Source organism: Sapajus apella, unplaced genomic scaffold, assembly GCF_009761245.1.
Source record: "Sapajus apella isolate SASKATOON/1434 unplaced genomic scaffold, GSC_monkey_1.0 scaffold3, whole genome shotgun sequence".
NCBI lineage: Eukaryota > Metazoa > Chordata > Mammalia > Primates > Cebidae > Sapajus > Sapajus apella.
In genome coordinates, this window is record NW_022436943.1 from 25734393 (window position 1) to 25744944 (window position 10552).

The window sequence follows — 10552 nt, forward strand, 5'->3', positions numbered from 1 at the left end:
CACTGGTGCCTTCTTCGGAAGAAGAGGCAGCTATTCCGTTCAAGATGCCACGTTCCACCAAACATGCTTGAAAGGCTACTGAGGGGATATAACCTAAACAGCATCCCCTTACGGTAGCATCAGGGGATTCCACCTTAGTCACAACCTTATCCAGACAATAGCCCTGCTATTCTACAGGCTCAGAGGTGTGTAAACCTCCAGCTGTTTCTCCAGGAGGAATGCCCTTTGTTGGTAATTTTGAGTGTTCATCTCAAAATAATTTCGGATGAGATTATCCCAAATTATTTTGCCAATTTTTTATCTAAATTGAGTGGTTTATTTTCTTTAATATTTTTGAGTGGTAAAAATGTATTATGTATGATTGATCCTTGAACAACATGGGGGTTGGGGCACCAACACTCCCCTCTTACTCCTGCAGCTGGAAATCCACCTATAACTTTTGCCTCCCCCTAAGCTTACTAATAGCCTACCGTTAACTGGAAACCTTCCCGATAACGTAAGGGTCAAAGAAAAGCTTCCAAGAATCAGAACAATTTGGTATACTCTTATGTATCTTCTTGGTATTTTGAGTGTGCTTTTTCTCCTTTATTTTAGATTTTTACCTACACAGTATTGATTCCTTATGATTGGCCTAGTGCTATTTGGAGGCCTTTTAAAAACTGAAATCCTTCTGGTATTTCTGGGATAAGAGAAGCAAAGTGATGAAAGTTGGGTTCTCAAGTCAAACTTCCTGAAAACATAATGACCTTGGGCAAATTACTCACCCTCTCTTGGCCTCAATTTCCTCATCTGTAAAATGGGGATAGCAATGGTACTCACTACCCGAACGGGTTGTAAGGATCAAGTGATATAAGGTGATTGGAAGAGTGCCCAACACTAACACATGCTGGAAGCCCAGTGTGTCCTATTTCCATCACTTTATTAATGAGTACTCTGTCTGTATCAGGCCCAGTCATGGTTCCTGGGGAGATTCCAGGCTTGTATACCACCTGGTCTTGACCTCTACTTGGGTCAAAGTTGGCCTCTGTTAGGACCACATCTGGCTCTCGGCTGGCTTAGTCTCCAATTCTTGCAGCAAGAGCCCTTTCTTTCCTGACCCTGCCACCTCCTAGGCCTCAGGTCCTGCCCTCCCACCTTGCCCTCCATACTCAACAACATCAAACTCTGCTTCCAGACATGTTGTGTCCTGCATGTGTCAATGCGTCTGCACACAGTGTTTCTGGGACTTTTCACATGTCCTCTCCATCTTTGAAACCCAGCATAGGGGTCACCTGCCCCGAGAAGTTGCCCCTGCTGTCCACACTGGCTCCAGCCATGCCCGTGCCCAACCCAAAGAGAGTGACCGCTGGACCTGCTCATATTTCTGTCTCTGTGTCCATTGCCCTGCTGGGTAGTTACTTGTTCATAGACCTTTCTCCCCGACTGTGTGGCAAGCTGCTGAAGACCAAGACCTCATCTTACTCATTCGTGTATTTGTAACACCACGCATGATGTGAGCCAGAGCAGGGGCCAAGTGAGGGTTTGCTCAGTTGAACTAAGTGGGGCTGAAGAAGATTCAAGAGCCTACTTGGAAGTGCCAGGTGTGTAACAGACACTGTCTGGTGCTTTATGGAAACACACAACCTCAATGAGTAGCAATCCATGGAGCTCAAGGTCTAGTTAGGGAGTCCACAGCCTGCAAGTGACAAAGGCCAAAGGGAGTCAAAGAACAAAATAATGGAGAGCTGGTAAATATCAAGTCCAAGGATGGGATGGGGTGAATTTGAGTCTGGAGATAAGGGAAGCAAAAGACCTGGATTTGCAGAAGGAAGTGGGCGGGGGGAGGTGAGCAGGGTAGGCAGGGCAGGGCAGGGGGCTCAGGCATTCCAGGTTGAGGGCAGGCCTTGGAGAGCCTTGCATAGCTCAGAGATGGCACCTTCATGCCCCTGGCAGGGCAATAGTCTGTAAGAAGGGCCTGATGAGGGAGGAACTTCAAGGTAGGAACTAAGTGGGCAAAACCATAAATTCTTGCCCAAGGGACCATCGTAATGCATGACTTATTCTGCTAGTTTTTAGGTTTTGTAAACATGAGCCTTTAATTCTTTTTTGTGGAATGAATAAGCAAGGGAGGAAGCCAGAGGTAGAAGAAGAAAGATGAGCTCAGTCACCTGGGTTTGGATCCTGGAGTCACTGTCTGCTAGTTCTGTGATGTAAGCATACTCCCAATCTTCTGTAAGCCTCAGTGTTCTCATCTGTGAACTGGAGATGACCATGCTTCATTTTGGGGTGGGGTCAGCTTTATTTAGGTATAATTCACATACAATAAAAATTCACCAATTTTAAATGTCCCAATTAAGTGATTTTTAGAAACTAGGTATGTCGTTGTGTAACTACTACCACAGTAAAGATATTAATTTTTTTTTTTTAAAGATGGCGTTTCACCATGTTGGTCAGGCTGGTCTTGAACTCCTGACCTCAGGTGATCCACCCACCTTGGCCTCCAAAATGCCTGGATTACAGGCATGAGCCACCATACCCGGCCAAGATATTAAATTTTTAAATCACCCTAAAAAATGTCCTTATGTCCCTTGCAGTCAATCCCTTTCTGCCACTCCTGGCCCCTAGCAACCAATGGTCTGCTTTCCATTACCATCATCTTGCTGTTTCTAGAATTTCATACACATGGAACCATGCTGTTATAATCTTTATGCCAACCTTTTTTAAACTTTGCTTGATGCTTTTGAAATTCACCCATGTTGTTGCTATTATTGAGTTCCTCCCTTTTTTTGCTGAATAATTTTCTATTTTATGAGTATGCTACAATATGTTTTTCTATTCATCCACTGGTGGACATTTAAGTTGGTGTCAGTTTTTGCCTATTATAAATAAAGCTAATGTGAGTGTTGGTGCATAAGTCTTTGGGCAGACAAATATTTTAGTTTCTTTTGGATAAATACCTTGGAGTCAAAGTGTGGGGCATATGGCAGCCTTTTTTAAAAAAAACTACCCATCTGTTTTTCAAAATGGCTACACCATTTTACATCCTCACCAGAACAGCCTGAGAGTGCCACTTCTCCAGATCCTCGCCAACATTTGATATTATGTGTCTTTTAAAATTGTAGCTATGCTAGTGACTGTGTAGTGGTAAAATATTGTGGTTTGAATTTTCACTTTTTTCTGCTAACACTTTTTATGTAGGTAGTAGCAATTCATATATCTTCTTTGGTGTGGTGTCTTTTCAAATAGTTTGCCATTTTTTAATCTAAATTGATAAAAAAAGATTTATTTTCTTAATTTTATTTTCTTAATACTTTCGAGTGGTAAAAATTTATTATATATGATTGATCCTTGAACAACATGGGGGTTAGGGGCACCAACACCCCCGACTCCTGCAGCTGAAAATTCACATATAACTTTTGACTCCCCCAAAACTTAACTAATAGCCTACTGTTAACTGGAAGCCTTCCTGATAGCATAAACAATTGATTGACACATATTTAGAATGTTATGCATATTATATACATTCTTAAAGCTAGCTAGAGAACAGAAAGTGTTATTAAGAGAATCACATGTACAGCACTGCACTGTATGTATCCATACCGTAAGTTTCCACTGTTTGTTTACAAGATGAATCCTCTGTCTAAAATGGCAACTGCAGCTACAAGCCTCAATCTATGGTACATGTTGGAAACAGGTTGATAATGTTGGGAAAAATCCACGTTGATACAATGGATCACTCAGCAGGGCTCGTTTACTTCCTGCGGGAAGGGTGCAACTTGCTGGCAGTCTTGCCACGAGAGCACACCTGAACAAGGAGACAGGGACTTTTATAACTTTCATATGACACAATCACCCTACTGCTATGTCCAGTTTCCAATGGCCAGAACGGGGCCTCACATTCTATATGCTTGACCTAATTGGCTAAAAAACTTGGAAATTTCCTGAATAGATGAGGGTAAAGAAGATGAGAAAGAAGACAAGAAAAAAGAGGAAGCTAGTCAGGAGAAGGTCAGGAGTGTTTCCAAATAAGGAACAGCATGCACCAGGGTTTGGAGCTTGCCCAGTTCTGTTCAGACATGCTGGAGTGAGTCAAGGTAGCCGATTTAAGACATAGCTGATTTAGAGAATATATGTATATGGGTACATGTTTATGCTAATAGCAGATAATGGCCTTAGAGCAAGAGATTGTAAATCCTTATAATGCAGTCTAAGATATCAACTTTGAAGAACTTTCCCATCTCTCACAGTACATCAAGAAACACAATCTTTTCCTGTACTGACATGACTTTTCTTGCTTCTTGGGACACTTCCAGCATGACTAGTGGCACTTCATACTGGCCTCATGGTGTTATTCAAGGATTACAGTATTACAATAAACATAATGAAATATACTTGAGAACCAACAGAGAATACTTTTTATTTGGATGTGCAACTTACTAAAGAGATGAACTGCTCACATGGAGATGAATAGCTTACATGGCATGTTAAGCAGATATTCTTAAAATGTAAGCTTCACCACAATAACAACAGGAGGTGTCTATGAAGTTATTACAGTAGCACAGGATGTACTACAGTTAATTTTATGCATTTCTGATTTAATACTGCATCTTTATGCTTGTTTCCATTTCTTTTGACTGTGAATGGTGCCATGTACAGTCCGTGTTTTGGTGTGTAAGTTTTGTTAACTTTTAACTTTTTATGAAAGATCTGTATATATTTTATGGTAGTCAGTGACAAAAATAGACTAGTATCTACATATATTTTGTGCATTCATGACATACCTAGCTTTTTCTTAATTTTTTGATATTTCTAGGCTATACAGTTCATCTTTGAGATTTTTCAAATTATCACAAATATACAAAAGGTTTTTCAACATATTTATTGAAAAAAATCCATGTAGTGTTACAGATCTTTTAGAATTTGTCTAGCAGATTTTCCAGTATTCACCAGAAAGCCCTTAAAAAAAAAAAAAAAAAAAAAAAAAACAAGAAAGAAAAGAAAAGGAAAGAGAAGAGAAGAAAAAAAAAAAAGAAAAACAGCAAGATCCTCCAGCTTCAGCCTCCCAAGTAGCTAGGCTTACAGGTGTGAGCCACCACATCTGGCAGACTTTTTAAAAAAGCTTTTTGTTTTTGTAGAGACGAGGTCTTGCTATGTTACCCAGGCTGGTCTCAAACTCCTGGCCTCAAGTGATTCTCCTGCCTTGGCCTCCTAAAGTGTTGGGATTACAGGCATGAGCTACCCTGCTCAGCCTCTTTCTGTTTTTAAACAGTGTGTTTTGAAGAACTAAAGAGTTAATTTTGATGAAGCCCAATTTATTAATTTTTTCTTTTGTAGTTCAGGCTTCTTATGCTCTATTTGAGAAATTTTTCCCCAGCCTAAGTCACAGAGATTTTCTCGTGTTCTCTTCTGCACGTTGTATAATGTTATGTCTTACCCTTAGCTCTATGGTTCATTCAGAGTTAGTCTTTCTGTATGGTCTGAGATAAGGGCCATGATTTATTTTCTTACATATGGATCATATGGTTAGCTAACTGTTCCAAGACCATTTGTTGAAAAGATTATCCTTTCCTTACTTAATTATCTTGGCTTTTCAATTCACCACATTTGAGCGAGGCTATCTCTGGACTCTGTTCCATTGACCTATATGATTGTCTTTACACAAATACCACTCTCTCCATTGCTGAATAGTTTCATTGCATGTATTGAAATCAGACAATATAACTCATGCCACACTAACCTTCTTTTTCAAAATTGCGGTACATGTTCTAGGTCCCTTGCATCTTCACGTACATTCTAGACTTCGCTTGTCAGCTTCTACAAAAAGCCTGCTAGAGTTTTGATTGGAACCATATTGAATCTATATGTCAATTTGGGGAGAACTGACAGATAACAATATTGAGTTTTCTGACCCATGAACATGACATACCTCTCTTTCTTTAATTTCCCTCAGCAATGTTTTTTGGTTTTTAGTGTATGTCTTATGCATATTTTATAAAATTTAACCAAAGAATTTAATACCTCTCTGCTCTTCCTTGGTAAACCAAGTATATGTGTTTATTACATGTAAATGTAATTGTAGTTACAAGGTCATTTCATATTGTCTTACAGATCACTGATGCTCAGTTCTTCTTCTTCTTTTTTGTTTTTTGAGACAGTGCCTTGTTCTGTTGCCCAGGCTATAGCACAGTGGCCCAATCAGGGCTCATTGCAGCCTTGACCTCCCAACCTCAATCGATCCACCTGCCTCAGCCTCCTAAGTAGCTGGGACTATAGGTGCACATAACTATACCCGACTAATTTTTATGTTTTATATTTTGAAGAGATAGGGTTTTGCTATGTTGCCCAGGCTGGTTTTCAACTCCTGGACTCAAGTGACCCACCTGCCTGGCCTCCCAAAGTGCTGAGATTACAGGCATGAGCCACCATGCCAAGGTGTCACATACTTTTTAAGATAATATTTCTCTCTGCATGTCATTTTGTATAATTAGTATTGTTTTATCTTTAAAGTCCTAGAATTTATTTCTCCAGTGTCTAATCTGCTGTTAATCCAAGCCAGTGTTTTTTCTTTCCTGATAATGTATTTTTCATCTATGGAAGTTCCATTTGGGTCCTTTATATGTCCTTTCATTTCTCTCCTTATAATGTTCAGATTTTCCTCTAACTTTTTGAACACATGAAGTATATTTATAATACCTCATTTAACATCCATGCATGCTAATTTAATTCTATGTCTGTTTCATTTGATTTTTTTTCCCTTCTGGCTATGGGTTGTTATTTTCCTGCTTCTTTTCATGTCTGATAATTTTTGATTGGATGCTGGACAATGTGAATTTTACATTGGTAAATGCTCAGTATTTTTAAAATATTCTTTATATATTGCTGGGCTCTGTTCTGAAATGCATTTATTTGGAAATAGTTTAATCCTTTCAAGGCTTGGTTTTAAGTTTTGTTAAGAAGGGGTGTTCAGAACAATCTTTAATCTAGGACTTCTTGATTTATTTGATCCCACTATGAAGCAATTCCCTTCTTATGGGTACAATGCTCTATGCATTTGGAGGTTTTTCCACTCAGGCTGGTACATATAAACTATTCTAGTCTCTTTGTGGGCTGTTGGAATTGTTCCACCTACATCTTTTCAGTGATTCTTTTCCCATTCCCAGTGATCTCCTTATATACATGTGGAGAGCAGTATAGCACAATCATACGTACCAAGGGATCTCTCTGAAGAACTCTGGCCTGTTTCTCTCTCTCTCTCTCTTGCTCTCTCTTTCTCCCTCTCTCCTTCTTTTGAAGGAAAGCCCTGTTTTTCTTTCTACTTTCTTGCACAGTCACTTAACACAGTATTTCTGACATCAGATGTATGGGGATTTCTCCCCATACACCAAGCAGTTATCCAGTATACATCAACTGAGTGTCCAATAATTCAATTCAATTCTGACACTGTGTACCTGGAGATTGTATCAAATCGCACAGGTGAAGAGCTTAGTCCCATAAGACTGCAGCTCCCTGCCCCCACTTCAGATGCCAGTAGCAAGCCCCAGGTTGTAACCTGTGCTTCCAACTGACTAGCTATAGATCAGCGTTCCCATGACCCCCTCTTTGGGTTCAATTAATTTGCTACAGTGGCTCACAGAACTCAGAGAAGCACTTCACTTACATTTGCACATTTATTATAGAGAATATTACAAAGGATACAGACAAACAGTAGATGGAAGAAATGCACAGGACACCATGTGGAGGAAGCGGAGTGCCACCCTCCAGGCACCTCCATGTGTTCAGCAATCCAGAAGCTCTCCAAATTCCCTCCTTTTGTGTATTTGTGGAGGTTTCACTACATAGGCATGATTGATTCCCTCATTGGTGATCACCTCAACCTCTAGCCCCTTCACCCTCCCCACAGGTTGTGGAATGGAACTGAAAGTTTCAACCCTCTATTCACATGGCTGGTTTCCCTAGCAACAAGCTTCCACCCTCAGGCTATCCAGGAGCCCACCAAGAATTGCCTAATCAGAGCAAAAGATGCTTCTACCACTCCGGAAATTCCAAGGGATTTAGGAGCTCTATGCCAGACATTCTTATCGCTTAGGAAATTGCAAAGGTCCCAGGAGCTCCACGTCAGGAACTGGGGTCAAAGGGCAAATTTTAGAACAAAAGTCTCTCCCAGTACTGCTGTCTACAAGCGTTTCAGGAGGACGATGCCAGGAGCTGGAGGCAGAGATCAAATATATATATATATATTTATTGCTACCTCACAATATCATACTGGTATTTTTCCTGCAAATTTTAGTCATCTTTGTCTGTCTTTACTAGGAATTGAGTTTCTTCAACTCAGGGGTCCACCAAGCTCTGTTTGGGGCCAGCTTTCCTACCTTGTAGCCTGTAAACTTGCTCCAAGCCCTGAGCTAAGCTGTTTATAGGACACATCTTGTTTGTTTTCCTTTTCTCAGTGATCACTGTCCAGGATGGCCAGGTTTTAATGTCTGAAGAACACGGTTTCATATAGTTTGTCCATTTTTTCCTCTGGTTAAGATAGGAAGGTATGTCTCGTCCCTAGCTGAAAGTAGAAATCCAATATTTTTTCATTTGTACGAAACCTGGAAACATGCTGAGTACCTGAGGCTCATGGCCCAGCACCTGGCACTGGCATGGCGATCAGCTCCTTTACTCCTCCTCGTTGTGAAATGGCACAGGAGCCATCGGAGTCATTTGAAATGGTACCAGAAATGATTAGTCAGAAGATCACTCAGGCACTGCACATGAAATATATACCTCAATTACAAATACATAACTCAATTACAAAATATAAAACTCAGTGGGTGTGTTGAGTACCCATTGATGGCAGGTGCTGTTCTAAAGCAAAATTTTTGCCAACAGCAGCGATTTCAGGGCTGTTCGGATTCTTTATCTCCCGAGACTCTCTTTAGATTTCCTTATAAGAAATCGAGGTTTGACAATGAAGTAGGGTACTTCCTGGTGAGATTTACTGCTAAAGACTTTGGCAGAGTGGATTTCTTCTAATGATCGGTAAAATGTACCTTCCATATTTCTAATTATAATTGACCAAAGAAAAAAGTCCAAATCAATTTTTATGGACAGTGAATCCTACACTGTCCTAAGTTGCCGTCTGCCTTTTCTGTCTTCCTGAATTCTTCCACCCTCCCAGAATGCCTGGTCTGGTCTGTGTGCTCCTGGGGGTGACGGATAATGCTGTGAAACGCTCTGTGCTTCAGTGTCTTGCTGTATGAAGCGGGGACAGTGATAGGATGTATTTCATGGGGTTGTTGGGAGAATTCAGTGACTTATAAGGCATAAAGAACTAGGGACTACAGGTGGCGTGCAGTGAGCCTTCAACTAATGCTTGCTATGATTACTGTTACTGTCATTATTGCCGCATTGTTGCTTCATGAATTGTTATCTTATGTTACATAGTGAGAGCAGGATGCACTGAAATGGCTTCTTATTTTCACTAGGCTGTGATGTTTTTGAGGGCACAGTCCAGACTTTATCACCATCTCCACCCCCTCCATGGAAGCAGTGAGGTGTGATGGTTAAAGGCAGGGGTCTGCGGACTTTTCCTGTAAAGAGCCAGATAGTAAATATTTTAGGCTTTGTGGGCCATACGGTCTCTCTGTCTTTACAGCACAAAGGCAGCTGCAGACAGTATGAACAGGTCTAGCTGTATTCCAGTGAAGCTGCATTTATAAAAACAGGTAGTGCAATGGAGCTGGCCCATGGGCCACACTTTGCAGACTCCTGCTTAAAAATGCTGCTCAGGAACCAAACTACCTGGGTTTAAATCCCAGCTCTGTTGCTTTGTGACTTAGAGTTACCCAATCTCTCCATAATTCAATTTCTTCATTTGAACATTGGGGGTGAAATGAAGTAAAGTATATAAAGCACTTGGAGCTTTGCCTGGTACATAGATAATAATAAGCTCTGTGTGTGTGTGCGTGTGTGTATACATGTGTATGTGATTATATATATACATATACACACATATGAAATAAGCTAAGTTAACTTATTTAGCAACTATCTGTCTGTCAGGCATTCCAGTAATAATCATTTACTGGGCTAAGCCTAATTATTATTGGAATTCCTAATAGACAGTAGTGCTCACTAAATATTGCCTAAGTGGTGAACAAACAAATGTCCTCTTCTCATTCAAATCCTACTCATCCATCAAGTCCAAGGTTGGGTTCTCTTCCTTTGGGCATCCTCCTCGACAGCCCAGGCTCAGCCCGTCTCTTCCTCTCTCCCTTCATGGCAGTTCACTGGGCATCACACTTGGCAGCCTTGGGTTCTCCAGAGCACTTTCCACCCTCCCACTTTCACCTGCTTTCTATGTTGATGCTGTTCATGGACCATCTCCCTCAGTAGAATGTGAGCTCCTCACCGTGGTTTATCCAGTACCCAGGACAGTGCCTGTCAGGTGCTCAGTAGTTGCTTATTGATGAATGAATGAATGAATGAATTCTTTCTAATATTTCCCCCTGTTGTTTTCATTATTTAACATTTCTCTGTGTATGCTTTATCTCCCAAACTACAGACTAAGTTTTTTTAAAAAGATATCTCT

The 10552-nt window shown here is 40.7% G+C and overlaps 1 non-coding gene across 1 annotated transcript; it reads left to right on the top strand.

Moving 5' to 3' along the window:
* Positions 1–4876: 4876 nt before the first annotated feature.
* On the top strand, positions 4877–4938 carry LOC116536051. Its single transcript, XR_004262456.1, has one exon. It is a non-coding gene; the product is annotated as a U7 small nuclear RNA (small nuclear RNA).
* The last annotated feature ends 5614 nt before the right edge of the window (positions 4939–10552 follow it).